Raw genomic sequence first — 23,813 nt, forward strand, 5'->3', positions numbered from 1 at the left:
GATGCCAAGACCCCTGCAAGAGGCAAAGAATCTGGGAGGCCAGCAGCCAAAAGCTGCTAAGCTAATCCACACCACCCCCACCATCCCACTTTGCAAAGATAATTCACAGTAACTGCAGACTTACAATGTAGGTCATTTGCTACCATAGTTTCAAGACAATTGATAATGACAGAAGCTTAGTGATTGGCACCAGTGTTAACTATATGAATATTTGAAGTTTTCTACAATACAAAGTTAAAGGTAAAATAAATTATTTTCTGTATTTTAGAAATGAAGTAGCAGCTTCTTCTGGTTCTGGCTTTAAATGTTAAGAGTGTAGAGCAGAGGTAAACAAAGCACAGAGAATTATTCCTGGGTCTCTAGTATAGATCACCACCTCATTCCTTTTCCATTAAACATAGCAAATCCACTTCGTATTACTTATGTTTTCTGTTACTCAAATATCAGGATAATAACAGGAATCATTAATAAATGTCATTACATAAAGATACAAACTTTGAACAGTAGAAACCACAGCAAGATTAAAAGACAAATGAGAAAATATCTGCAATATGTATTACAGATAAAGAATACTCCTACCATACAAAGAGCTTCATAATTAAAATCCAAAACCCCTGAGAAAACCGAAGCTATGAAAAGGCATCTCCATTTATGGAGATCGATCTATCATCTATCTACCTATCTATCCACATCTATACATGAGATATGTTGTAAAAATGTAAAGAGATGTTAAACTTCAGTATTAGTAAGAAAATGCACATTAAGACCACACTAAGATACTATTTCTTTGCCCTTCGGATGGGCAAACATTCAGAAGCTTGACAATGCCCTCTCTTGGAGAGGCTGAGGGAAACAGGTTCCCAAACACTCCTGGTGGGAATTGTAGAAGAGCACAACGCCTAGAGAAGGGAGCTCAGGGACATTGCAAAACTACACGTGCCTGTGCCACTCTGGTCAGCAGTACTACTCCTGTGCTTGTCCCGAAGGGATGCCTCCAACAGTACAAAAGACAGAAAGTTATTCACTGCAGTACTGCGTAACTGAGACGACAGAGGACACCCGTATGTACAAAGATGGAAGAGAGGGTAAACAAAATGGTGCACACACAGGGAGGAAATGACAGCCAACTCTGTGAAGTGACAAGGGTTATCTCTAAGTATAGTTTTCAGTGGCCACAGCTCAGCACCAAAGTTTTTAAGCAGGTAGTATTGATCTCTTGTGCCAGAAAAAAAGGAAAATATCTGTCTATCGCTATGAAAAGAAACACTGAGTGGATAAACCAGAAAACAGTCAAGCTGGTTATGTGCCAAGGTATAACTTTTGTGAAACCATCTGAGAGAATATTCATTCCGAGTGGACAAGTAAAACATGTTGATATTACTGGGCGCCATGCAGTCACTACAGAAAAAGGGAGAGTGGAAGTGTCAGTGTAAATTCGTATTTCTAAACAACTAAAGCCATACTCCTAACATAACCACATGACATAAGCACACACACACAAATCATACAGAGATATGTGTATATGCATAAAAACACATGTAGCTTCCAGCTTCATTCCCAGGCAGGGCCACAAAGAGAAGACGCCCAGCAGTGAGGAACTCACTACACATCCAGATCCTAGCTTCTAATTTCTAGGAGAAATGACCGATTACAGCCCTGGGTATTAAAGGTACAAGAGGATCCTTATTATAAAGGGTCAAAATGATAAGACGCTCAAAAAAATGATGAGGGCACATAAAAGGTCACAGAAGCCAGCACGAAAGCAGTCCCACTGGTGAGATCTGAACAGTATGGGTTACAGACTCGGACCACACATTTCACTGTCTGATTTCTCCACTGTATGGTTACTGCCCTTCCCTGACACTAATAAGCAGTTTGTGCACAGGGAGGCACTTTAAGGCAATTAAAATACATCACTCCTAATCAAATTTCACTCCCGACATGCAGTATCTAATGATGAGACCTGCTTGAGCCAGCCTTTATTATTATAGTTGTAAAAGGATGATTTATTTTTACCTACTCCACCATTCTCCACATTTCCAGTCATTAGCATTCTACTGTAATAACAGCGCTTTTATTTCCATGTTCATATTTTACTTATTACTGAGATGAATTCATGGCTTCCTATTATTCCCCCCCCAACAGTTAACAATTAATTACTCTACTTCAATATTTTGGTGAAGAAAATTGCTACACTGAGCCAGATGGCAGCACTAGAAATGGTGGATTAAGGTAATATAACAATATTAAATCTACTGAATTTTTGACTGTTAGGAGATCATCCATATTCTGAGAAACCTACACTGTAGTATTTAGGTCTGATATATTCAGTGTAACTCTTCAAGGTACTCAAGTGAAAAATACACGCATGCACATGTATTTATAAATATACACAGAAACTTTTGTTTGTAACAGTGAATAATAATGCACTTAAGACAAAAGGTGAACAATAGGCAAAGCTGGATGAATGGTACGGATGTTCTTTATATTATTTCTGCCAACATTTTTGCAAGATCTAAATTACTTCTAAAAACAAATCATTATGTTAGGAAACTGAGACATTATTTTTCTCCCAAAAATCTGTTCCTTCTCCTGTATTTCCTATACAGCTGGAAAGGTTCACTGACTACTAACCATCCAGCGAGAAACTTGGCAGTTAACCTAGGTTACTCAATGGTTTTACTTAATTTCCTCCTTTGTCCTCAAGCCCCACACCCCAAAGGGTAACGTCCTGAGGGAATATTACACCTGTTCTTTTTTCCCCAGTCACATCACACTGATTCAGGACCTATTGACTTAGCACCCTTCATCTGATTTACTGGTACAGTGTACCAATAACAAGGTCTCTTCCAGTTTTGGTCCTAAGTCATTCTGTACACTGCTACAGAGTCCCTTCTCCACATGAAATTCTGAACACAGTGCTCCATGGAGATGTTCACAGTCCTAAACATGTGAAGAAAAGAACTTACCAGACCACCTTAAAAATCCCAACACTGATAAAATTATTTTGGATCTTTAAAAGCAAATAAGGAAAAATATTACACAATATATAATCACCCAAGTATATTATTAAAAATTTAGACATGAAACTACCACTGGAGCCTTCTTGCACCCAGTCAAAAGCTCTGGGCCAGGGATTTAGCTCAGTGGTTCTGCTGCCTGTCTCACAAGCACAAGGTCCTGAATTTGATCCCCAGTACCAAAAAAAAAAAAAAAAAAGCAAAAGCTCTTCGGAATTTATATAGTCAGTACTTCCTAACAAAGAACATGGGATCAGAACTCTGGGAAGAAGAGGAAGTAATTAAAAGGAATGAAGGGAAGGAAAATAAAGGTAAAGAACAGAAAGTGGGCAAAATAGAATAAAAGAAAGGAGGAAGAAAAGTCTATTCTTTGGAATTTCATCATTTGTCTCAAATTAAAATGTCAATATTTTGAGATCAACTAGCCCTTTCTCAAGTTTTCTGAATAGAATAGCAAGCCAAACATGAAGAAAAGTTATTCAAGAAAGTATATTCTACATATGAGTACTGAAAAACAGTTACAAGCAAATATGAAACTGTTTCTACTGTTTTCATTTTATAGATTTTTACATTTCCCAGTTTAAGAAACTAATATAAAACTATGTATAATATAAAACTTCACACTAGCAATCTGTAGGCTGAGGTAGGAGGAACTCCACGTGTTGAAGCCCAGTATGGATTACGTAGTGAGTTCAAGACCAGCCTGGACTCTACAGAGAGGCCCTGTCTCAAAAAAAAATGAAAAAAACAAACACTGCAAGGAGCCAACAAGGAGGACAGTCAAGACACTTTCACTGTGGCCAGAATTGTAAAAGGAGAGAAACTACTACACCTTTGTGCTTCCCCTTGGGATAAACAGCAGTAATCGATATTCTAAATTGGTTTCAATCACCTGTGGGGGTGGGGTCTTAACCCAGCCTTTCCAGGAAGTATCCCTGATCCCCACCCTTAGAGAAAATCCTTGTATACCCTTGCTAGGGGACTTGCTCTCAGATTTGACCCCCATTTAATTAATATTACCTCGGTGACTGTACTTGTAATCTTATTGGTTGGTCATGGTTCTGCCCCACCTCAGGCCCACCTTGTAATTTTCCATTGGGTCTTACAGTTTTGTCCCACTTTGTACCTACCTCAACACATGGCTTTGCTGTATAAAACATCTTTGAAAATTAGGGTGAGTGGGCAACCCACTTTCTGGTCCCCCTTCTGTCTCTTTTAGACACAAGCTTTTTTTCCTTCAAAAATTTTTCCTACTCTTAAAAAAAAACAAAATTTCATGCATACAACATATATGTATGTGTGTTATATACAAAAGTTATACAGCATACAACTATAACTGAGCTCTAGGATCCCACTCACAGCTATAGATTTTAAAGCCAGTAAGAGGCTCAATTAAATTTCTTTGTTTTTGGTACCCGGGATTGAACTCAGGACCTTGTGCTTGCAAGGCAGGAAGGTGGGTGGTACCACTGAGCTAAATCCCCAGCCCAGCTCAAGTAACTCTGATGATCTTCAAGCTATAAATAACAAAATATTTGTAAATATAAACATTTCCTTGACACTTTGCATTAAGAACACAATATATAACAGATGGCAATAGAGATATGAAACAGTCTTGCTAAATGAGTTCCCTCCTCAGGACAAAAAGCTTACTTCTTACAGCTCTTTTTTCAGATTATAGAAGGAAAAAAAAAAAAACAGAAATACCAAAGATCAAATAACTTATATGATCTCATAAAAGTTTTATAAATTAGTATATTTATTAATTTTTTATAACAAATAACATGTCTTTCAAAATTTAATTTAAAAAATCTTAACTCTGTGAGTACAAAGATCAGCCAAGTTCAAAGATGAGCCCTGCTTCGATTTCTGAAGGGTTAAGCATACAAAGGCATGATCAGAAAAGCAGGAAGGCTAATATGCAGCAAAGCTACATATATTCTCCATACATTGTGCTTGAATAATGAAACAAGAACCAAAAATAGAAGCATGTGCCCCACCTCCTCCCTGGCTGGGAAAGGTGCTAAGGGATCCAGGTGGTCTGTCTCTTAGCTTGTGTGAACAGCAGGAAAGAGGGAAATGACCAGTTTTGGGGGGTGAGGGTATAAGAAGCCACTCTGGCATATTGATGAAGTCTGGAGGAATTAGAGAAAGAGCAGATGCAAGATCTCTCTGATGATCCTGTCATTGCTTACAGGCAGGAGATAAAATTCCCATGTGAAAGATGCCCTCCCCATTCTAGAAGGAAACAGCATTCTTATCATGAAGACTGAAAAATGGAAACAAACCTGTTAACAGCAGCTGCACAGGCGCTTACGTACCCCACTGACTGCCCTGCCCACAGGCCTCTGCCTGCTCATTTCCACAGTTTACTTCTGTTCTTGTCCAATTCAGTGTGTTAACCCTTGGGTGCTAACTGTTCCCTGAGTTTTTACTTCCTTTATGAGGGTTTTTGGGCCGTGTAACACTTATATTAAATACAATTATCTGCTTCCCTCCCGTTAATGTGTCTTATCAATATAGTCCTCAGGCCCAGCCTCTACCTTAAAGGATGGAGGTGAAATTTTGCCTCCCTTACAGGGAGACAATCAAGCACCTAAAGATTCTCATCAACGTGTAATGCTAACAGTCTTCCCAGCTGGTTGCACAGAGCATGTCCCAAGCACCAAAAATAAAAATCCCTAATGGGTAACAGAGTAACAGTCCCTAAGAGCTAAATATTTTTCCCACTGTCAAACTGCAAAAACTGTGACTAGCCTTTTTATTTTTAATACAAAAATGTTTAAAAATAAAATAAATTCCTCCATGTTACATCAAAAGGGAAAACATGCAGGCCATAAACATACTCAAAAAAGCAGAATGGCTTTAGTGCACAGCCCTGAGAGATCAAAGGAATCACTTTCTTATAAACAGAATTACAAATGATTACGGTTTTATATTTTACTCATTCTGTTGTCTTTGAAAAGCAGATTTCTGAAATGAAATGCTATTCTTCTAGCACTTAACAGTATTTCTTAGAACATTCTTGCAGGGATTTCTTCAATGTAAACTGAACAGAAATACCACACGGCTTTATAGCCACCCATGTTTTATTTCCTAGCTATTGGCTAAGTTTTCTGTATAATAATTCATGCTTTATAAGGGACTTCACGCTTCTGTGGTCACTGAACTTGAGCCTCAGGATAATCCCCTGCCAAGACCCTAAATGCTCGCCAAGCAGCCAGCATATGCCAGGCTCTGCACTGGGCCCTCTGTGGGTCCCCTCCTGCTCCTTCCCCTACACAAGAGAGGGCTTCATCGTCACCTAGAGGGCAATGGTTGGAGGCTGAGGTATTCAAATAGGATCACTTCACTAATGTGAGCAGAAACAGGACATGGCCTAGGGTTGCATTCTGACTCTCTTCCCACTACAATACCCAGATACTGCCATGACAGCTCCTCCAGAGTTGTTATAAAACACAAAGGGCCACAGTAGAAGGTCATGGTTTCAAATCTGTCCTTCGATATTTGCAAGAAGCACTATAAAATATCAATACCACGCATATACAGTACTTGCACTGAAAACCTCATAACGTGCTTACCAAAGGTCTACTACATACATGTTTTGCTTCTCCAACAGCAGCTATCGATCTGGGCCCACTCTGCTGCCCATGGTCAGGGTGGAAAACCCCAAGGAATTTCTCCACGCAGTCATCACAGGTGAGTATCTAACCCTGCAGGTGCTGGAGACAGTGACTCCCAACCCCCCCCGCCTTTATGAGTAACTCATCTACTACACCTATCACCCTGTTCATTCCTTTGAGCCTCTTTCTTTCCCATTCTTTTTCCAATATCTGAAAGGAACCTTGCATAACTGTTCTCATTTGTTAACCTCCACAGAGTAATAACTGTTTCCCATCACTGTCCAGTTCCCTGGGAATATTTTTTTTTTGTATATCTCATGTGGCTCCCTACTCCTAAAACAGGAATAATTTACAATCTCACTGGGATGGCTCCAGGAAGAAACAAATAAAGAAAATAAATTACTACAAGAAAACTTGTCTGGGCTCTCTTTGAAAAGTCATTGTTACAAATAGAGAGATTTAAAAAAAAAGATAAAGGTAATTCAGCTATTACAACAACAAAGAAACAAGCAAATTCAATGTGTGGACCTGAAGTAAAATGTAGTTTAGAAAAGAGCGATAGGGCCGGGGATTTAGCTCAGTGGTTCGGTGGCCTGCCTTGCAAGCGCAAGGACCCGAGTTCAATCCCTGGTATCAAAAAAAAAAAAAAAAGAAAAGAAAAAGAAAAGAGCGATAAAAGAAAATCTGCAGATAACTGAGGTAGATATAAACTATATGTAACATGGCCGGATGGAGTTACTGTGTTGTTCTCATGTGTTACACAGTAATGCAGTGGTCTTGGGAAAAAAATACCCTTATCGCTAGGGTGTGCATGCTGAGGTAAAATGTCAAAACTGCTTTCAAAGAGTTCAGCAGTACTGGATCTTCTTCCTAAAACATTCACAGACACATACGCATGTAATATTCCCATTTACCAAAGATGAAAATTTAAGGTTGTGTTGCACAAATCTTTCCTTAAACCACGTAGTTTTAGAGACTCCATTAGAATGTCTTCATCAAGGTCAACAAAAATGGAGTAACGTATTATCATAAGGTGCAAATTATTTGCACATACTTTACACATTCTTACAGATGTTCTTTCCTATTAATTCTATACTAGGTACTTCTGTTACTTTCTTAAAGGTCCAGCCGTTCTGAGAGTAGGAGTACAATGAATTAGAGGAAAAGTACAGCACATAGCTAGGGTCACCATACACTTTTTGATGGAATATACTATAGAAAAAGTTTGACTTTTTAAGGCCCATTGTTTCTTTAAAACAGTTTTAAGACATGACTTCAGAGTTCATTTAGATTTACACACCATCTTCCACTAATAAATTAAGACTTAAAATATATCCCTAGTCCAAACTCATCCATTATGAGGTATGGAAAGGAAGATTGCCAAAAAATCACAACACCCACAAATACAAAAACAAAACAAAACAAACAAACAAACAAAAAAAACAGCCAAAGATCTACTGAAATTAATAACTTCAAAATATTTTGAAACATAAAATCCACAAAGCTTTTTCACAGACAATGATTTTGTGGAGATGCCATACTATTTATTTGCTTCCCACGTAGCCTTCATGGAGAAACTGCCCTCTCCCAGCACCGCACAGGAAACTCCACTGTGAACATGTAACTGGCTCTCTGAGAACGGCCCGCCACAGTGGAGGCCCCTCAGGGCTTCCCTAGTGGGGAGAGGACAACCAACGTGCTCATCTCTGGGTCTGCAGGTCAGCTGCCCCTGGCCCTCACCACTGACCATGGAGTGTGGATATGAAAGCCGAGAAAATCCCTGAGCAGAGCAAAGCAAGAGGACAGGCAACTCCAGAAAAAGACAGGAAACAGGCACCTAAAAATACGCAATTCCCCAGCAGCCTGGCTGCACCTCCTGTACTTCTGCTCTTCGTATCTGGCATCAGGATCACTGTTTCCAAAACAACTTTCAAAAAAGAAGAGGTAAATATGAACAGTCACATTTCTTCATAGATACGGAGCTTCCAAAAGAAACAAACGAATTCAATTAACATACTACACATCAAAAATATGAGCAGGAGGGCCAGGGATTTAGCTCAGAGGTTCTGCTGCCTGCCTCACAAGTGGAAGGTCCCAAGTTTGATCCTGGTTCCAAACAAACAAACAAACAAACAAACAAAATATATATGTATGAATATATAAAAATATGAACACGTGTGTGTGTGTGTGTGTGTGTGTGTGTGTGTGTGTAGGACACAGAAAAGCTTGGAGTTCAAATACAATCAATATTCTTCCTCAAAACAGGATCAGAGAAGATAGAACAAATCATTTTATTCCAAGTACTGTGCATTGCTATTACTTTTCTTATTTCCTCAGTAACAGTTTGAAACCTATGCTTAATATAATGAACAGTCATAGATCACTGTTTTCACATATAAAATTCAAATACAGGTGTAAAAAAGCTTGCTGTCCCATTAAGAAGTAAGTGACATCTTCCTTCATGTGTCAGAGAATCAGACTTGTGGCTGGCTTAATATCTGAACCAGACTCTTCAATCTGAATCTTGGCCCTGCCTTTTCCTAATACTATGACCTTGTGCAAGCCGATTCTCCAGCTGCTTCTAACAGCACAAGATTATAATAATAATAATAATAGAATCTATCTCATAAGGACCTCAGGAAGAATAAATAATGTAATATATGTCTGGAAAACCTAGGAAACAGTAAATGCTAGCTACTGTTATTATTATCATTAGCTATTATTCAGATGGAGTGGGTGGATTTCAAATATATCCATGACATTATAAAACTAAATTCCTTGAATAGGGCCATTATTCAGCAGGTGCAGGAAATGAAAAACATAAAGTATGGTCCAAGGAAATGAGGAGATAAAGTAAATCCATATAAAAAAAAATCTAATCTCCTCAAAGGTCTAAATCTATAGTAAGACCTTCACAACAATGAGTCATGAAGCATTCTTTCATGATGGACAGCTTGTTTGCTGATAAAATTTTGTAAAAGCTTTCTTCCGATGACCCTTAGACATGCACATATACACAAGCCATATTCCTGAAGGCCCAATACCCAGAAAAAGCAAGCATTAGGATTACCTGCTAATGTTACAAGACGGTAAAAACTTTAAAAAATAAATCTTAATTCCGATCTCCAAAGAGTTTGAATTTTGAACAACAGCTGATTCATGGGTAACTACAAAAATATATTCCTCTGGCTCTTGCTGAGACATTTCTTGGACTAGATAATTATATAATTATAAGGAAACAAACATGATATATGGTTCACTTCCTACAAAACAGGTAGTAAGGCCAAATATAAACAAAAGTTGAAAGTTCAAAAACTATGGGGAAGAGGAAAAGAGGAAGAAGATGGAAGGGTGACTATCAGTAATTTCAGCTATTTGAAAGAGGAAAGAATCAAAATATTCACTTGGTGGGGGGTATAAGAGGCATTCATCATGGAACCCCGGGCCTTCGCATCAAACCTCACTTTCATCCTTTTCTTTCTTGTTCGTTATTTTGAGACAAGATCTTGCTAAACTGCTTAGGCCTGGACTGAAGCTTGCAATTCTCCTACCTCAGCTTCCCAGAGTCCTGGGATTAAAGGTATCTATCACCACACTCAGCTCAAAATATCCTAGTTTTTTTCTTTTTATTTATTTGTTTGGTTGGTTGGTTGGCTTTTTTTTTGGTTTTTTGAGACAGGATCTCACTGTGTAGTTGAGACTGACCTGGAACTCACAATGTAGCCCAGGCTGGTCTCGAACTCACAGCGATTCCTGCCTCATTTTTTTTTGGTTTTTTGAGACAGGATCTCACTGTGTAGTTGAGACTGACCTGGAACTCACAATGTAGCCCAGGCTGGTCTCGAACTCACAGCGATCCTCCTGCCTCATCCTCCCGAGGTCTGGGATTACAGATGTGCACCACCTTGCCCGGCAAAATATCCTAGTTTTTGTAAGAAAAAGAATGATTAAACTAAAAAAAAAGCAAAAAAGCTTTAAAAGAATCTGTACTTCTTTCCTTAATATGTTTTGAAGTAACTCATTAACTCATTTTTTAATTCAGCATACAAACATATTCACAAAAATCATTCCTTCTGTCAAAAATCCTGAGTCTGTACTTTGGAAGCATGATTCTAGGCTAGGCTTTCTGAGGTTCTTCTCCCAATGCCTACAAAGAATTAACAAAACCTCTTCAGAGCTTATGCTTCAAGTTTTTTCCCATCTCCTGTCTTTCGTCTGTATCACTCTATCTAATACTTTTCAAATTATGAACTTTTAAGGAGAGCAGCAGTCTTCCTTTTCATTTACATAAAGCACAAAAAAATCAGCTCAGGTACATGCCTGCTGTCTAGCCAAATGAGGGGTACAATGTTATAAGTAGGAGGCTTCCTCTTAAATTTTGTATTTCTCTTAATTTAGGCAGAGATCCTTTTTCTAAAAGGAGGAGGAGATCAGCTTCCTGAGGATGCTACTAAGTGGCCACAGCCATTTCACAACTGTATTAACATACATAAAGATGCCTTCCTCAAAGTGAGGCCAGGGCCCAGGCACTCAGGATCCCCAGGACAGCCTGCACAGGTCTTGGAAAACAACGGACACCTCCTCGTCTCCCCATCCGCCCGCTATGGCAACACAAAATCAAACCAAGTCAGACACAGAAGAGGCTGCCCAGTGATCAACAAAATTTAAAAAGAAAAGGAAATATTACATTTTTTAAAAAATGTCTTTAGTGACTACAAAATAGCTCCTCAGACCAACTGCAACATGAGCACTCGTATTTCCTCCACTTCCTCTTCCTCTTCGCTCAAAGTCAACAATTTAAGCAATGCTTCCAAACTCATATCCTCTTATATAAAGTTTATTTTAAGGCCAGGGATTTAGCACAGTGGCACTGCACCTGCCTGGCAAGCATAAGGTCCTGAGTTCGATCCTCAGTACTGGAAAAAAAAACCAAAAACTTATTTTACTTATCGAAGATTCAGGATGCTAATGAAACATGTAATCCATTAACTGAACAAGAAAGAATACTGATCCTTAGCATGAACATTAATTTTTCTGTATCCCAACATTCAAAACCACAGAAGTAAAAATGTCTGAGACTGGCGCTTTTAAGGACAAACGTCAGCTAACACCAGTTTAGCATTTACCAGGCATATGCTTGGCACCAAGTTCAGCCCTTTACCGGTGTCATCACGGAACCTCTCAATACTTCTTCTTCTTCTTTCTTTTGTAACGGGAATTGAACTCAGGTCCTTGTGCTTGCGAGGCAAGCGGCGGCACCACTGAACTACATCCCCGGCTCAATACTTCTATATACTATTAATAAACTCATTTTCAGACGAAGAAAGAGGATGAGCTCAGCCGGTTTGTCCTGTAATCAATTCAATGATGTGAGCGCAATAACTTCTATGTAACAAACCCAAAATGTAAGGAAAAACAAAATTATATGAAAAGTTTCACAGCAGGAGATAAAGTGAGGATTAAAAATTATCAGCATTTCTGAGTCTTAATTTTTTTTCTTCTTTTTGGCAGTGCTGGATATAGAAGCCAGGGCTTTGGGTATGCGGGGCAGGCCTTCTACCTTTGCATATATTCCTATATCCGCCAGATCCTAAATTTCACTATCATTTCTTGAAATTAAGAAAAATTAAATTAAGATGTAAAGTCCTACTCTATTTAGTAATGCTATTTTATTTTCCAACTCTATTTATTTTCCTATATAAGAACTTTTTATACGTTGCAATTTAAACTTCGCATGAACTATTTATATTCATGAGCTCATTTCTATTTTCTGAGTTCCCTGTCCTGAACTTGGTTGTTTTCTCTTAGGGAGGCAGGTGATAGGAACTGAACCCAGGGCCTCATGCATGCCAAACATGCATGCCACCACTGAGTTCAGAACCCTTCCTTGAAGTTTTGAAATTCTCTCAATAGATGTCTCTAGAAAGAAGGTTCTCCACAGATTATCATTCATGGGTAATGTTTTTCCTAAAGTATATATAACACTATTTTTGTCATTGAATCTAAAGCCTAAAATTTAGCCATGAATCTCTCTGGTCCCAAAAATTATCATAATAAAAACAAGGTAATCTACATACAAAACTTTCAGCACAATAGAAGATTTTTTGGTGTTGTTTTGAGACAGGGTCTCTCATTATGTAGCCCAGGCTGGCCTCAAACTCAGTGATCTTCCTGCCTCAGCCTCCCAAGTGCTGGGATTTCAGGCGTGCGCCATCATGCCCAGCTCTAATCTCAGTACAAGAGATGATTCTTCTACCCTCCTCTTTGCTATAATCAGGGCAATATTTTTTTTTCCTAAGAAAAACTATTGTCATTTGTTCCAAGTAAGAATGCACTTTTCAGTTCATCATGTGTAACAAACAAGTCTTAGAATTAAGTATAATTTCCATGATTAAATCCTCTTGAGACAGTAAATACAAAGGTACACTGCATAGAAACCCTATTGCACTGATGTTCACTTCCTTATAGTTTACTGTACTATGGTTTGGATCCTGCCTGCTCCCGAGGTCTGTTAGGAGGTGGGGCTACTGGAAGGAAGTCAGGCCACTGGGTATGTCCTGGCAGGGAACAGTGGGACCCCACACATTCTGCTTCCTCTTTCTGCTTCCAGTGGCCGAGAAGAGCAGCTCCCTGTGCCCAAGTCCCTACGTGTCACAATCCCCCAAGCAGGAGGCCAAATAACCAGACTGAAACCTCTTGAAACCACAAGCCCCCCAAGCTCCCTTTTAAATTCATTTGTTTCAGATATTAGTTACATCAATGGAAAGCTGTCTGACACAACTTCCAAACCCAGCAAGAGGCCAGCCTACAAACATGTATATTCTGTTTGGAGCAATCCACAAATAAATACAATTAAACACCACTTGTTAAATTTAAGATTTTCACATGCTTAAGAAGCAGACACTAAATCTAATAGTTTTTTAAAACAAGCTTCTCTCAGTGAACAAACCTTACTGAAGAAACATAATTCTGCATGCTATACAGACACCTTACACCTTAACTCATGCAGGTAACGCCAACGAGGTCAAATCTCACTTACAGCAACACAACTGCACCATCTTCCAACACAAGGATAACAAAAGAAACTATAAAAATCCTTTCCAAGTGTGATGATTGATTTTAGGTAGGCATCAACCTGAGCGGTTTGATTGATGCTCCAACAGCTGGTAGAGCATTAATTATTCTCAATGCTTTAATAGGCACCAAACCCTTTCCTCTTCTATCAGAAGGGGAGCCCAGGTGATTGGGCACTGACTCTGAAAACTGGGCTGGCCCAGGTGGGCCCTTGAGGTGTCCCTGGAGATGACTATCATGTGAGTTAATGGGCTACGTGGGAAAGGGCGAAGATCTGCCCTCAGTGGCAGTGGGCACCATCCCAGGTCGGGACGAGGATAGGAAAAAAATGGTCGAGGAACGATGAATCTTCACCCTTTCCAGTAGAGCCAAGGTGCCCTTCTTTCGTGCCTTGAACATCAGAACTTGCGATTTTCCTGCCTGTGGACTCTGGGCATCACACCAGTGGGACCCTCTTCCCCTCACGCCAGCTCTCAGGTCTTCTGCCTTGGGCTGAGAGTTACACCACTGGTTCCCCCAGGTCCTGAGACCTCCCAACCTGAAGTGAGCCATGCCACCTGGGTCTCTGCTTCTCCAGCTTGCAGACGGCCACTGGGGAGTTCCCTGCTCCACAGTCCAGAAAATCGATTCCCCTAATAACTCTCACTCTGAGCCTCTCTCTCTCTCTCTCTCTCTCTCTCTAATTCATTGAGAAAATACTGATTTTAAGAAGTATGAGAACAGATTTATCCTCTGCTAAAAAAAGAGGATAGAAAAGGATGTGGCAGAGGGAGGGCCAGGGAGTGAGCTCAGCAAGTGTTTCTCCAGGAGTGTCAACGGCTGCTGGTTGGTAGATGCAGCGTATGTGACGGTCCCAGTAAATCCCGTAAGAACAACTGTACCCTCACAAATGATGGGTGAGTTTTTCAATCAGAAAGTAGCCACAGAAAAGTTGATAAAATTAATTTTCAATACATTTTATTTTATCCATTCTTCCCTCAAACCACCTCCTCCTCCTATGTACAAAAACTTTGTTTCCATTTTTTCCTTCTATTTTCACTTTTTTTCTTCTTGTCCCGTTTCTCCTCCCTTGGTCCCCTTTCCATTTGAACACTTTCTTCTCATTTCCTAACAACCTGCATTTCACTAAAGTAATATTAGTAAGCTAAGCCCTCATACTTTTGAACTTCTTTAGGGAAATGGAGACCTTTGTATATCCTGTGAAAAATACCTTGTTAATAACCACTCACGGTGAAAAGTCAGGTGCACCTGCAGCATGCTATAAAGGACTAAAAACTAACATTTGATAAAAGGAAACACAAACTCCTTTGCTACTAGGGAGAAACGAGGGAAAGGGAGATCAGAGTCACACTTCTTTTTTGGCAATTCCAGGATTTTTAAAATTGAGGTACCCTGAGAAAAAAGTAATTGATTCAAAATTACAGTTTGTAACTGAGCTGTGATTAAATCTAATGGTACTCTGTCTTACACTCAAATATTTTTTTCCAAAGAAGTAAAACAAATCCATGTGTGGTGGCATATTCCTGTAATCTCAGCCCTTGGGAGGTGGAGACAGGAGGATCACTGCGAAATAGTTTTAAGTCATCCTGGGCAACATAATGAGGTCAAAGACAGCCTGAACCCCATAGTGAGAAGCTGTCTCAAAAAACAACAACAACAAAAAACATTTATTCTGCCTGCTGTTTTATCCATTCCTTGTAAAGCCTATCTACCCACACTAACATGGTTTCCTATTTTCATCCACTCCCTGTACCTAAAACCATATGCCCTTCGACTTCTAAACTTTTCTTGCATTTGCTAATCATTTTAGTATATTGGAATTTAAGATTCACTTGTACAGTTTAAAAATAGTTTTAGCTCAATATTTTAATCTCAATTAAAATGCAAACACACCTGGAAGGAGTACTACACACTATTATTATTAGTTACCTGAATTTTCATTAAGAGTAAGTCAAATCCTTTCCCCAGAACAGGCTTTGGAACAACAGTCAATGTGAAGTCCTTAAAGAACCCTCCCCTAACCCACAGCGGGGTTCTAGGGGATCTGACTGAGAAACTGAGTGTGATTTGGGAAACTGGGCTGTGGTATGCAAACATTAGCCTTTCCTTGGGAGGAGGGGCCATCATGCTTCCCACTGCAAACGAATCCCCAAAGAGCCAGAGAAGAGTAGGACCAAGTACAAAGACAAGCACTTTGCTGAGAGCCAGAGAGAAACCCAACTCTGCACAGGTCTCGGGTTCTCACCGTGCAGCCCATCTTTCCTTTGTCCTTGATTCCAGTGTAACTGGGCCACTCTCCAAAGCCTGATACCTCCCGCTTTTGGTCAAGCTAATTTCACTGAATTAGTTGATATAACATAACGGATATAACATGGTGAAAGGTACCCTCTCTAAAGTGGAAGAACAGTACCGAAGGACTAATAACCTCAGCTAAAAAGTAAACTTTTCAATAACCACAAAGTAAAATGCAACAGTAAAATAGAGGCACTGGGGCAGCCACAGACACCTCAAGGGCCTTAGAGCGCCATTTATCACCTGAGTCACCTGCAGCACCTGTAACTGCTGTATAACAGATCAGAGTTCCAAACCTGTGCTTCAGAAACAACTAGACAATCCCAAATCACTACTGTTTGACTTAACTCTTTTACTCACAATGGTACAAAAGCAAGCACGTTCGCTAGGAAGTTTACTCTGAATTTTAAATTCTGATCTTTTTCTGGGTAGCAATATGCTACTTACTCTTGACCTTGATAGTTGTAGTGACCCCCACCCCAGCCCCCAGCCAGCCACAGTGCCCTAGGGTGAACTCCAACACCCACTGCTGTCACAGCTTGGGATATTCCCAACAAACAATGGGTTACTCCATCACAACTCAAGAAACATGGTAGATCTTTCCAGGAAGCAGAAGGGAAAAATGATGTTTTAAAAACATGATTTTTATCCTTGATGGGTACCTATAATAAAAGTTATAGTGATGTAAAACCAAAATCAAACTTAAGGTAATTTATTCCAATATACTTTTTGGATGCAGAATTAAAAGCCATCAAAGGATGTGACTCTTCCTAGTTTTCCCAGCTGTCAGTACTAAAGAAGGACATGCTGGGGATCTGCGTCACAGCTCAGTGGGCATGGAAACTGCCCTGCAACAGAGCTGAGACAACCAGGATTCTGTCCCTGGCTCTTTTTCAACACATTAAAAAAAAAAATCCCCAAACTGACCTGATTCTGTTATGGGCTGGCATGAACCTGCGCAGAAACCACAAGAATGGCAGGCACTTTCTTCCTGAGGCAAACTTGGAGAAGTACTACTCCCGGACTAAAGGGAAGAAAAAGAAAACTCAGTTAATGTCCAGAATATAAAAAGACTCAGCACCATGAGTCATTCACATTTCAATGACCGCCCCCATAGCCTTTATACTACTCTACTAATAGAACACATAAGAACACTATAAGACAGATAAAGTCAATTATTAAAATCAATGCAACTAGCCTGGTGTGGTGGTGCAGGCCTGTAATCCCAGCACTCAGGAGGCTGAGGCCGAAAAAGGATCACCTGATTTGGAGGCCAGCCTGGGTGACACAGTGAGTTCAAGGCCAGCCTGAACTACATACTGAGAGCCTGTCTCAAAAAAAAAACACAGTAAAATCCATGAAAAACATAAGGCCATTTGACGCTCTCCAGACATTCTGTTCAGCTTCTTCATCTATCTCACTGGTGAAGACTCCAAGAGCAGTGATCTCACGCCGGGACTCAGTGACAGCACAGCTCTGTAGTACAGAGCCAGATTCCGGACCCAAGCCAGCGCTTCCAGGCCCATGCTCTTTTGTACCGCTCAGCTCATTCTGTCTTCTTTTTACAGAGAGAAGGGAAATAACAACAACAACTTTGCTGTTTCTCTAGGTATGCCGTATTAGTCAAGCATGTAAAAGAAATGAAGTCTGGGGCGTATTAAAATCAGAAAAACCATTTCTAAATACATTGAAATTTAAATGCTTCTTTTATTTAGGATTCAGTATTTCAATATAAGAACACCAGTACACATCATGAAATCTGTCCTGAGCTCTCTTAGCTTTGCTCTTGATGAGTTCTATGGTCTTTGTCACTTCTTTAGTCCCAAAGCTTTATTAAAAAACAAGTGCTGGCTGGGTATTTAGTTCAGTGGTTCTGCCGCCTGCCTCACAAGCATGAGGACCTGAGTTCAATTACCGATACAAAAAAAAAAGGGGGGGTCTCACTATGTAGTTTGAACTATGTACCCCAGGCTGACCTCAAACTCATGGCTATCGTCCTGCCTCAGCCTCCCTAGTGCAACAGTCTGCTTTTCTAAGCGACTACTTTGTGTAATACAGCTCTACTTGTTAATCTCTTAATCAAATTATTATAGTAGTTCACCCTCAAAATCATTTATTTATTAGAAAACCTATCCAATGATAGTCTTATTTTGATGTCCATCTCACAGCCTGGCTGGTTCTCATTTTATAGCTAGAGGTGGAAATATATTCTTTATAAGATGACCTACTGAAAAATAAGCAATCATTTCCTCAAATCATTAACTGAATTATTCATCCAACAAGTTTCTACTACTGACTTAGCAAGCGTCAGACACACTGGCCTAATGAGATGGACAGTTTTAATACGGAAACACTGAGAACTACAGTATTTTAGGAATTCAACTGGCCATAGGGGAAGAGGAGAAATAAGGACGTGGCTTCTAAACTGTGATACTGTAGTATGGCTTTATTATTTTTAAGTACATTAACTGCTTCATACAACAAGTATCTGTAACATGCTTGGTTATATCTGGAGCAAAATGAGAATGAACATGTGGGTACCACCTGTCACCCAACTCAAGGACTAAGCGTAAGTGGTGCTGCTCTGTCGATCTGAATCCCTCCACCGCACACCTGTTGTACTCTCATCCCTCCACCATCTGCAATCCGTTATTTTTATCACTTTTTTAAAAAAGCTTATCACATATTGACACATCTCTCAACAATACTGTGTGCCATTTTGCTTGTTTGCAATTGCAAAAAAAGAAATCATATCCAACAGCTCCCCTTATAGGATTTGATATTTTCATTCAATGTTACGTTTTTAAGATTCATCCACATGGCTGCCCGTGGCTACAGTGCAACCATTTTCCCTGCAGAATACTAGGTGTGTAAATATATCACAGTTTAATTATTCATCTTCATCAAGAGAGCATATTTTTCCTTTTCTACTATAAACATTTATGTTAGGAAAGTATCTTCTCTTTTTTTTTTTTTCAAGACAGGTTCTCGCTCTGTAGTCCGGGCTGGCCTCAGGATCCTTCTGCCTCAGTCTCTGGAGTGCTGGGATCACAGGCTTGCGCCACCACACCCAGCTCAAAAAAGTGTCTCTTGACCCACAAAGGGCACAGCTTTTCAGAGGTACGTAAGTATATGCCTGACTCGAGAAGCATGTGTTATATTCAATTTTTTATGATGATACTAATTTTTATTTCCTCCAGAGTGTTTGGTAACTTATAATCCCACCAGCAACAGTCAGACCATGTTCCACATCCTCTCCAACATTTAGTAACACCAATTTCTTAGCTTTAGGATAGAAAATGACATTTAATTGTCGTCCCACTTTGTATTTTCCTGTTAATAATGCTGAGCATTTCTTCCTATTTACCAGCTAATTTATGCTTCCTCTGATGAAATGCTTACACGTGCCTTTTACTCATTTTCCTCCCAAGTTGTTCGCCCTTTTCTCACCATTTCTCAGAAGTTTAATGTGTATACTGAATGCTGACTGTCTGGTTTTACCAGTCCTGAATTACCAGATACAGGCGAATGCTGAGACAAAGAAGCAGAAGCAGAAAGAGCAGTAAGCAGACAACTTGAAAGAGCAAACTAGAGTACCAGCGTTTTTCTCCACCCCTTTTATTTTTGTTTGTTTGTTTGGTGTGCTTTTTTGTTTGAGACAGGGTCTCACTATGTAGTTCAAGCTGGCCTTGAACTCACTATGTAGCCTAGGCTGGTCTGGAACTCCCAGCCATCTTCCTGCCTAGCCTCGGGGTGCTGGGATCACAGGCGTGTGCCAGGATTGGCTCTCCACCCATTCTGTAATAGTAATGTAATCTACAGATACCTTCAAGTACCAGAAATGCAAAATACTATACAACCAATCCAGCTTTATCAATGCTGTGAAATGATTTCAGGACATTGTATTTACAATACACAATATAATTTTCAGGGACTACGGTAACAATTTACAAAGTTCCCACTTTGATCACAGTCACACATTTTAACATATATTTTAATGTCATGCTTTGCTTGCCTCCAATTTAGAATAAGTCGCTTTTGTTGTCAAAGGGGTAAGTTTAAATGTATACATACAAATGCACTAAAACTGACTTTCAAACCTGTATTATATAAATTAGAACAATACAGAGACCTGAACACCACACTGTGCTATACCTCCTTCGGTCTCTGAGTTGATATCTCTATATTTTATGTGCAAATTGTGCTGGGTAAATTCTAAGCAACTTTGAATCAATTACACTCTTTGGTTTGAAGATCAATCAGAAAAAAATAAAATCCCAATTAGTTCTGAAAGATGTTTAGGAGTCTATCTTTAAATTTATACCGAGTAAACAGTTAAACTGAACAAAAAATGGCAATTTTCTGAAAGAAAAAAATTTTCTTTTTTGGGTACCAGGGATTTGAACTCGGGTCCTAGAGCTTGCAAGGCAGGCCGCCGAACCGCTGAGCTAATTCCCCGGCCCAGAAAGAAAATTTTAATAAGCACTTTTATAATCGTCCCGTGGCTTCCCAGGACTCCTGGTACATCGTGGCATAAAAAGCATCTGGATAAAAAGAAATCAAAGGCCGCATAAGATCTGCACCACTTAGCACTGACCTTGACACCTACAAGCAATAAGGGAAAAAGATCCAGAATCTCTCACTCTAGCTGTCTCCTGGCCCGAGCCTGCATCCTCCTCTCCTTCCAGGGACACATGGACACCAACTCTGCCACTTTGCTTTAGCCCCTACTCATACACAAGGCTGTTTGCTCTAGGAAGCCTCATTTCCATCTTCCACATCATTAACTTGCTCCTGCCCATAAAGCAAAGTCCCTGGCAGATCCATGTCCACTTATTAGAAAACAAACAACCGAGGTTAATTCTTTTCACTTCCTCTGTGACAAATGTCACAAGTGAATACTCCCTGCACGCAAGTTGTGCATCCCTTCAAGTAACACTCTCTCCAATTAGACCTTTAATCCACTTCCACGCCCCTGAAACACGAAGGTGATCAATCAATCACCCACAGACTGTTGAATCCAGAGCCAATCAGTTCTCGTCATTTTTAATCCGTCAGGAGCGCTCTGATAAGCCTTCCTTCCCCGGCTCCTAGGCTCTGGCTTTCCCCAGTCTCACTGGCGGCTCCCTCTCAGCCTCTCTCATTGGCTCTTCTTCTCATCCTTCACCTCTAAAGTTCAATTTCTTACTCCTTCCCTCCAATCCACCAGCATATACTAGTGACGACCCACAAAATATGTCCAGAACCCAGCACCTCTCACCGCCTATGCAGTAACTATTACCATCACCATCTCGCACTTGGGTTTTTAGCATAGTTTAGTACTGACTTCCCAACTTCCGTCTTTACCCTACTTCATTCCCTTCTCATCAAAGCAGCCAGAATAAGCCTAACACAGAATTCATGTAATGTACTCTCAGCTCCACCCACTCCCTAGTGGCTGCTCGCTGAGCAACTGATTTTGGCTTTTGAGACAAGGTGTCGCTAAGTAGTCTGGGTTGGCACTGAACTTCCTATGCAGCCAGTCTGGTCTTGAACTCCTAATCTTCTGCCCCAACCTTCCTTGTGCTGGGATTACAGGTCTGTGCCACCATGCCCAGCAAAAGCCAAAGTTTTTCTTTAACTGGCATAAACTTTGGGCCCCACAGCCCCTTGCTTGCTGACCCCTTGCTACACTGTTTACAGGTCAGGCCTATCTCTGCCTCAGGGCCTTTGTACCTGTTCTCTGCCTGACAAGCCTGTCCCTGAGACTATCTCCACAGGTATCATCCTCCCTATCTTCAAATCTGTGCGTAAACATCTTCTGGCAAAATCCTTCTAGTCCATCTAAACTGCAACACATCTGCTCCCAGTATTCCCTAAGTGCCTTCTCTGGTTTTTCTCCAATGTTACCAAGTAACATTCATTTCTCTTACTCTGCCTGTCGTCTCTCAGACAAGTGAAACCCAAGTGGGCAAGTTATTTTTGTCTGGTGCCTAGAAAAGGCGCTGGCACAAAGTAGGTATTCAATAAACACCAATGAATAAGTGAAAAATTACTCTTAGGGCTAAATAATGGAAATCTTTCTGAGTTTTAAAACAAAATAACCTAGCCGGGCATGGTGGTGCATGCCTGGAATCCCAGCACTGGGGAAGGTGGACTGCGGTGAGTTCGAGGCCAGCCTGGGCTACATGGCAAAACCCTGTCTCAAAACAAAACAAAACAAAACACCACATACTATAATCTAAATAATCAGGGGACAACAAGTAAACTCTTTATGTAAAATAATCCAAAATTTATTGAAGATGTCATAAAAATGCTAACCCGAAGACTGTCGTAGACCCTGTAGCTCTTACGTACTTCCAAAAACTTGAAGTTATCAATGCAATAAATAGTTCTCCAAAAATTTCAGTTTTAGATTCTGACAATCCACAGAATGACCCATTTATTTTCCACTAACTACTGTCACATTCAACAATGGGTGGCTTGCAGACACACAACCCCAAATATGGGAAAACACTTTAAACATACATGTTCACTCCAAACTCGTTCCACACAAAGAGCCAAGCTCTTTGTAAGTGAACAAAGTCTATATAAACAAAGGGCAGGTATTTCTTAATGTCTTAAATATTTTGATTGGAGATCATTTCAAAGTTAAAGAAAAGTTGCAAACAGTGTACAACAATACAAAAATACCCAATGGAACTTATTATTAAAGTCACCCCCTTTGTCCTTTGTGCACATGCGTCTGTTCCCACTGTCCTGACTTTCACAGACACACACTGATTGTTTTTTCCTGAGCCAGCGGAGAATAACTAGACACATCGGATCCCTTCATGCCTCTGCTTCAGTGTTCGTTTCCTTAGGGATAATCTCCTTTATAAACAAAGCACAGATATCAACTTCAGCCAATTTGACCACGGTATAATATTTTCCTCTACTAAGTCTGTACTCCAATTCTCAACTGTTCCAGTGATAACTGGCACCGGATCTAGTTGGGGTCAGGTAGCACAGTTTGTGGTTCTGTTTTAAGCTTCCTTTAATTTCGAATACTTCCCGCCTCTCTTCACCTTTCCAGACACTAAGCGAAGAACAAAGACCTCCTCTCGACATTGCTCCTTTTGGATTTCCCTGATGTTTCTTCCAGACCAGACTTACGCTGTGCAGTCTTGGCCAGAATATTTCACAGGAAACGATTCTGCCTCCCCTCCAGGTGTCACATCTGGAGTCTCAAGGTGACCATCTGCCCAGATTATTGTTGGATCTCCCCAACAATATAATCACTTTTAACCTTGCAAGTCACACACAGCCTGATGGGAGAAGTTTCAGGATGCTGCACCCTGTTCCTCATTTAAGGGCACCCCGATTTTGTGATGGTTCTTGCCCTCCCTAGTCTTACCATGCTAGATAATTTTCAACTCTATTGCTTAGAATTCATTCACTTATTCACTAGTTTGTTTTCATTATGGATTAACTGGTGTTTTAATGGTTCATTATTACACTTATTTGAGGATTAAATTATTATAGATTTTAGATGGGGAAAATACCAATAGACTTGTGAGATGCTCACATTAAAAATAACATCAGGGCCAGGGATTTAGCTCAGTGGTACCATTCCTGCCTCGTAAGAGCAAGGTCCTGAGTTCGATCCCTGGTACCCCCACCAAAAAAAAAACCCAAAAATAACAACATCAAAAACCCACCAAAAAACCCCACTTGTTTTTAACATTTAAAAAAAAAATTCTTGGGCCAGGGGTTTAGCTCAGTGGTACTGCCGCCTGCTTTGAAAGCACAAGGTCCTGAGTTCCATCCCCAGTACCACCAAAAA

General features: G+C 40.2%; 1 protein-coding gene across 7 annotated transcripts in view; it reads right to left on the reverse strand.

Annotated features, from left to right (window-relative positions):
- Wdfy3 (WD repeat and FYVE domain containing 3) overlaps window positions 1-23,813 on the reverse strand; it is a 258,900-nt gene that overhangs the window by 226,188 nt on the left and 8,899 nt on the right. For all 7 annotated transcript variants that reach the window (XM_010619456.3, XM_010619453.3, XM_010619457.3 and 4 more), the window contains exon 2: window positions 16,937-17,033. The gene's annotated coding sequence lies outside the window, so the exon portion shown is untranslated. The remainder of the gene's footprint in view (window positions 1-16,936; window positions 17,034-23,813) is intronic.

Source organism: Fukomys damarensis, unplaced genomic scaffold (assembly GCF_012274545.1).
Source record: "Fukomys damarensis isolate Sample0158 unplaced genomic scaffold, DMR_v1.0_HiC HiC_scaffold_37, whole genome shotgun sequence".
Lineage (NCBI taxonomy): Eukaryota > Metazoa > Chordata > Mammalia > Rodentia > Bathyergidae > Fukomys > Fukomys damarensis.